This window comes from Saccoglossus kowalevskii, chromosome 11, assembly GCF_978046115.1.
Source record: "Saccoglossus kowalevskii chromosome 11, keSacKowa6.1, whole genome shotgun sequence".
In the NCBI taxonomy this organism is placed as follows: Eukaryota; Metazoa; Hemichordata; class Enteropneusta; family Harrimaniidae; genus Saccoglossus; species Saccoglossus kowalevskii.
Genome location: NC_140651.1, coordinates 21,122 through 28,063, shown reverse-complemented (window position 1 = coordinate 28,063; position 6,942 = coordinate 21,122).

Sequence of the window (6,942 nt, the reverse complement as noted above, 5' to 3'; positions counted from 1 at the left end):
AAGCCATAGTGTCGGTCGAAAAGGTTGTCGAAATAGGAATTGGAATGCGAAATGTAGCTACGGAGCTAGAAGGTATAGCAGTGAGTTCAGTGGAGACCAGTGAACGTAGTGAAATTTTAGGTTTTAGGGTTAGGTATTTAAAGGCGATGGTGTTAAACGCCTTAGGGGATAGCCAATTGGAGAAAGGGGAGGGTGTTAAACGCTAAAAGAATAGGCTGGGAGGGGTGAGAATTAGGGGGTTTGTTTTAGGGTCCGAAAGAGGAGGGCGGTGTTTAGATTGAAGTATAAGGTCGATAAATAGGGCGCTAACGAGGCGAGAAGATCGGCGGTCGAAATTAAAAGATGAAACGTTAAAGGGAGTTTTTCAGTGGGGTTTGTGTAGGAACATTTGCGCTTTAGTGGGGTGGGAGTTGATACCGAGAGGGTAGGTGGTGCCGAGAAAACGAATTAGTTGTTGTTCCTTAGATTTGCGTGTTTTGGGCGGGACAATTTGCGTTATGGGAGAGATCGAAAATTTGGCGGGGCGGGGATGGTCGGGAAGATTGAAATGGGAGGCGATAGTAGTATCTAGATAGTGTTTAATCGCGTAGCGATGTTGTTGGAGTCTGGCTGACATTTTATGGGAGGTTTCGCCGATATATTGTTTGGAGCAAGTGGAACAGGTGATCAGGTAAATTACGTGGGTGGACGAGCAGTTAAGGGTCGAATTGGCGGGGTAGATCGATTTATTGGATTTAGAGATAATGTTGTCCAGGGATCGGAAATGTGGACAACACTTGCAGGACGGATTGGAGTGGGTCGGTTTAGGTTTAGGTTGGGATAGAAATGTGGACCGGGTTAGGATGTCCTTTAGGTTTTTAGGTCGCCTATACGAGGCCATAGGGATAGTCGGAAAGTGAGGGGCAGTAATTTGGTTGTCGGTAATGAAGTGGGAATAATGTTGGAGGGTTCTACCAATATTTGGTAGGGCCGGAGAATATGTCACGACGAGGGGAGGCCTGGGGGGGTCAGAATTAGTTTGTTTGGCGTTATAAGGGCGGGCTAAAGCATTATTAATTTGGTTTGAAACGGTGGCGGTGTTATGCCCTCTAGCGGTGAGGTAGTGGGCTAGGTCGCGTAAGTGGCGGTTACGGTGCGATGTCTCTGATACTATACGGTTAATACGAAGCGTTTGGCCGATGGCGATGGAGTCGATACAATGTTTAGGGTGGGCGGATTTAGCGTGGAGAAATTGGTGGGAATCGGTGGGCTTAACGAAAAGGTTTGACGAAAGTCGGCCAGTGGAGAGAAAGTTTGGGCCCTTGTAGATGATGGTGTCGAGAAACGGAATGGATCTATGGGACAGGGCGTGGGTGAATTTGATAGTGGGGTGGATCGAATTGAGGCGCGAGAGGAATGACATAAGGTCTTTATGCGGGTGTTGCCAAATAATAAAGATGTCATCGATATAGCGGCGCCAAACGAGAGGTTTAAGGGGAGAGTTTGCGAGGATGGTATTTTCAATGTTGGACATGAAAATGTTGGCGAAAGAGGGCGCCATCCTAGTCCCCATGGCGGTACCGTGTGTTTGGTGGTACGGTTGATTGTCGAAAAGGAAATAGTTTTGCGTGAGGACGAATTTAGCTAGTGTGGTAATAATTTTGGTGGGGGGTCTGTTTGGGGCAGGAGAATTATCGAGGGCCGAGGCGATGGCGCGGAGTCCTTCATTTTGTGGAATGTTGGTGTATAGACTAGAGACATCGACGGTCGCGAAAATGGTATGGGGAGGTAGGTTATCGAGAGAACGGATGATTTCTAAAAAATGGGACGTATCTTTAATATGGGAGGGGAGTGCCGAAACGATAGGTTGTAAAAAGTAGTCGACAAATTCGGATATTCTCTCGGTAGGGCAATTATTGGCCGAAATTATAGGGCGGCCTGGATTATTAGGTTTGTGGATTTTAGGGAGAAGGTAGAATTGGGGGGTTCTAGGGGGATCCGACGGGCAAAGGTAGTTATAGGTATTATTATCGATGATTTTGTCTAAATGAATGGAGAGGAGGAAGCGTTTAATGTGGGCGGCCGAGAGGGGGGTCGGATCGAAAATTAGGGGTTTGTAGTGGAGGCGGTTACTAAGTTGGCGGTTGGCTTCGTTGCGGTAGTCGGATTTATTGAGTATTACGGTGGCAGAGCCTTTATCAGCGCGTTTAATTATGATATCGGGGTTGGATTTTAGTGATTTTAGGGCCGAAATTTCCGAAGGTGTTAGGTTAGACGGGACGGACGGTTTAATAGTACTAAGGATCGATGATTGGATTTTGTCGGTGAACGTTTCGATGGCCGGGTGTGACAGAGGGGGGTTCCACTTACTCGGTAGTTTAAATTTGTGGCGAGTATGAGAGGAGGGGACACCGAAACGTTGGCGAATTCTAAGTCGGCGGCGAAAAGATTTTAGGTCGTTTAGTAGGTCGGCGTGGTTAAGGGTAGGGGTAGGGCAAAAATTAAGTCCTCTGCTGAGGAGCGAGCGTTCACTGGTACGGAGGGGGTGGTCACTAAGATTGATCACAGTTTCCTTCGTTTGTTTTGTACGTTGGTTGGAAATGTAGCGTTTTCTACGCCTCCTACATTTCCGGGTGGAGAAACGGTTAGATTTTTGTGGAGGCGTTTCGGTTTGGGTATATGGAGCGACATTAGGGCTGGCGGGTCGTATGTGTTGCGAGTCGAAAGGGGGGTAGTCGTTTTGGTTGGGGCGGATCGAATGGTTGGACTGGGTGGGTGAGCCCCGTCGTTTTTTGACTGTCGTGGGTGCGTGCGTGTCGAGTTTGTGTACCTCTGCCTTGGTTCGGTGGTGGTATAGCAATCGGACGGGCAGAGGGGGTTTGTCGGGTCGAGAGTGCCGTCGGAGTCGAGCTTAGAGACGTGGGAAAAAGCCTCATGGGCAATTTTAATGATGACGCCGAAATGTGTGAGGTCAGGGTTGATATCGAAAAATTGCCTGATGCAGAGAATGGCGTCGGAGAAACGTTGTTTTTCTATTTTTTTGGCGAAAGCGAATGAGATTTCTCTAAGCTCGTGGGCGAAAGACAGAGAATGGTTTTGCCATTCCTGTATGAAGGCGGGCTCTTGGTCGTGAAAATAGAGCGGGGTGTTGGGGTAAAAATTAGAGGGAAAGTCCTCCATTTGGATCGCGGATTCGAGGCGGTCGGATTGAATTTTAGCGATCCAAAAACGTTGGAGATGGGAACGGAGTGAGGTCGCATCGAATTTGGCTTTGGGGTCGGAAATTAGGTATTCAGGCGGGGAAAAGTTAGGTTGGGAAACCATGTGGAAAATGTGAAGGAGGTCTACGTGTTTGGGGTCGAAACGAAAAGCCGAGGTAGATGGTAGGGGTGAGGTAGCGCGGGCAACGTTATGGGAATCGAAATAGGCGGCCGAAGTAGAAGGTTGGGGCGAGGAGGGAGTATTTGTGGTAGCGCGGGGAGCGCTGTTATGTTCAAAGTAGGAGGCCGAAGTAGAGGGTTTGGGCGAGGGAGTGTTACGTTTTGGGTAGCCGTGATCGAAAGTTGGGGAGAAATGTGGCGCGACCAGATTTGGAGGAGCGGTAAAATTAGGTTTGGGGCGGGTGAGTAATTTGGATGGTGGACAAGAGAGGACGGGCGAGGGAGGTTGATTAGGTGAGGGGGATAATTGTAAGTCGTTTAGAATTTGGAGAGTGGCCATATCAGTCGAATCGATCGAAAGGTTGGGCGATGAACAGCGGCCAGGCGAGGCAAGGGGGCTATTAGGAGGGGAAATCGACGAGTTCGAGGCGTTAGAACTCGAAGGGGACGTCGGTACGTGTGGAGTCATGGTGTGTGGTTGGCGTCGGGTGTAGCGGCGGAGCATGATAAAGCGTAAGCGATTGAAATATGGGGACAAAAATTGGGTAGAAATTGGTAGATAAAAATTAAAGGTTCTTACGTAAAATGTTTAGGATCCAAACGAGGTGTTAGACGGAAGACGTCAGAGTCCAGAATGAAATGATAATAGGACAGTGTTCCAAAAGTAAGGGGCGGGCGACGTGATTGGTTGACAAGTCCGGCTTTGTTAAGAGCACAAATGTCAATCCAACCCGTTGGGGGAGGGGTTATCTACACTGCGGATCCAAGTACGCACCCAAAAGAGAATGTTACCGGATTCCAGGCGGGAGTTGCTCGAGTGGGGACGGTTAGGAGATTTATAATTTAAAGTAGTGAGAACTCGCCCATTCACGCAGCGTAGGGGGAGGGCCTAGGAAAAGTGGCTCGCGATTTATCGGGCTGGAATAAATGCGAGTGGTCACTTGATCGAACTAATGGAACTATTAGGTTTTAGGGGAGGGCGCGTTGACTATAACGGGAGTTCTCCTGGAAAAGTCTGTTAAGAGTTTTCGTAAGCGGAAATTGTGATGTAGATCAACGTAAATAACAGGGACTGGCTATAGCGAGGTGCGAGACGGTTAGTCAGTCCCTGTTACAATTTGGGACGCTTATCATGTACCGCGGCGTAGAGGGCGTCGGTGGTGTTACTGGGGAGTAGACACCTAGGCGATAACTATTTGTACAGTGTGATTGGTAGCGGATGTTCAAAGAGGCGGCGAGGATGGGAAGTGTAAATACCCAGCGAGGTGTCAACCGTAAGGGGAGATAGAACAAAAACTAAACTAAACGGCAAATAGAGGATCGTTTTTATGAGGGCGGGACAGCTGTTGAGCGGCGGTGTTTTTGAACGCAGGTCTAGAAATTTGGCGGGAGTAAATAAACTGAGAAAACCGCGAGGATGTTGTTGAACGGACGTTGCGTGATCGAAAGGGGGTTGGCAAAATTGAAGTCAGAGGAAAAAACGGTCGGAAAAGCGGTAAATTTAGAGATCGAAAGTGTGGGGTAAACGAGAGACTGGTTCGAGAGCGGGCGCGAACCGTCCAAAAAAGAAATGATAAAGTGGCGTAGGACGAACGGAGCGAGCCACTTAGGGGGACAATAATTGATTGGAGTCGAAAGGTATAAGTACCGGGATTGGTAGGGGGACTGGAGAGAGAAAAGTTTGGCGGGAGTTTTGTTAGCGCGGGGAGCGCTAGTTTTGGTTGTAGTTGGAGTTCGGAAAATAAAAAAGGTAGGATCTAAAATAGAGGGACAATTTGCGTGAGTCGAATGGTGTAACTACGTGAATTTAGTGAGGGCGGGATGTAATATAAACGGGAGTTTATTAGCGCGGGGAGCGCTGATTTAGGTTTTAGGATCGAAATTAAAAAAATGTTTGGACAAAAATAGAGGGGGTAATTACTGAGCGAACGTCGGAGTTTGTAACAACGGTAGTTTAGCGGGAGTTTATTAGCGCGGGGAGCGCTGGTTTTGGTTGCGGTGTAGGTTCGAAAATTGGAGACGGTTCGAAATAAGAGGGGGGACAATTTATTTAGCGTGAGTCGAAAAGGTGAGGGGTAAGTTAGAGGGTGGGAGGTGATTTTAGCGGGAGTTTTTTAGCGTGGGCAGCGCTGGTTTTGGTTGTAGTTTAGAGTTCGAAATTCAAAAAGGTAGAGCTAAACGAGGGGACAATTTGATTGTGTGAGTCGAAAAAGGCCGAGAATATATGTGGTTGGGGACAATTTATTTGTTTGATTATTTATACGGCAAAAATTACTAACCACAGGTTAGGAGAAAACACCGTATTAAGTTTTCAATTGTGTGTGCGATGTCGGTTTTTATGGCGGCACGATTTGAGTTAAAACCTAGAAAAATACTCAAAAAGTGTGGGGTTACAATCAAACGACCGGGGGCTTTTTAGGTCAGTATGAAAGGTGAGGCCGACCGGTTTCGTTTCCGCAACTCATCAGGACCTCGGGGGAAAAAAAAGGAGTCGAGATTTCTCTCTTCTCACTTTTTTAGGTAGGGGGGAGGGTGTATATGATGTGTCGGGTGCGTGCGTTGTGCGTGTTGCTAGGTGTTGTTGTGGTTTGTCTTGAAAAAGACAGTTTGACAAGGTGTCTTGAAAAAGACAGTTTTTCTACTATCTCCTATACGGGTGATGGCGGTGGGTCAATTTAGAACGGCACGTTTTAAACTTAGGAGGAGTCGGAATTTGTAGCGTCAGGAGCGGTTTTGGTTGGGAGGTACGGATGGACATTAACGGGGTGGGTGGTATCCTTGGTGGAATCAAAGGTTTGGGCGGTTTTGTGTTAATGTCCAGGATCGAAGGTGGTGCCTGAGTGGGGACGGTCAACAAATTTGGAAGTGAGGGTATAGTTTTAGCGGTAACCAAACGGGGAGCGTACGAAACTTTAACCGGGGAAGGCGCAAAAATCAGAAATAGGGGAACGGAGGAGGGGGAGTCGCAAGGAGGGGTGACGATAATCGAGGGGACGATGAGGGAAGGAAGGGTAACGGAAGCCATAGTGTCGGTCGAAAAGGTTGTCGAAATAGGAATTGGAATGCGAAATGTAGCTACGGAGCTAGAAGGTATAGCAGTGAGTTCAGTGGAGACCAGTGAACGTAGTGAAATTTTAGGTTTTAGGGTTAGGTATTTAAAGGCGATGGTGTTAAACGCCTTAGGGGATAGCCAATTGGAGAAAGGGGAGGGTGTTAAACGCTAAAAGAATAGGCTGGGAGGGGTGAGAATTAGGGGGTTTGTTTTAGGGTCCGAAAGAGGAGGGCGGTGTTTAGATTGAAGTATAAGGTCGATAAATAGGGCGCTAACGAGGCGAGAAGATCGGCGGTCGAAATTAAAAGATGAAACGTTAAAGGGAGTTTTTCAGTGGGGTTTGTGTAGGAACATTTGCGCTTTAGTGGGGTGGGAGTTGATACCGAGAGGGTAGGTGGTGCCGAGAAAACGAATTAGTTGTTGTTCCTTAGATTTGCGTGTTTTGGGCGGGACAATTTGCGTTATGGGAGAGATCGAAAATTTGGCGGGGCGGGGATGGTCGGGAAGATTGAAATGGGAGGCGATAGTAGT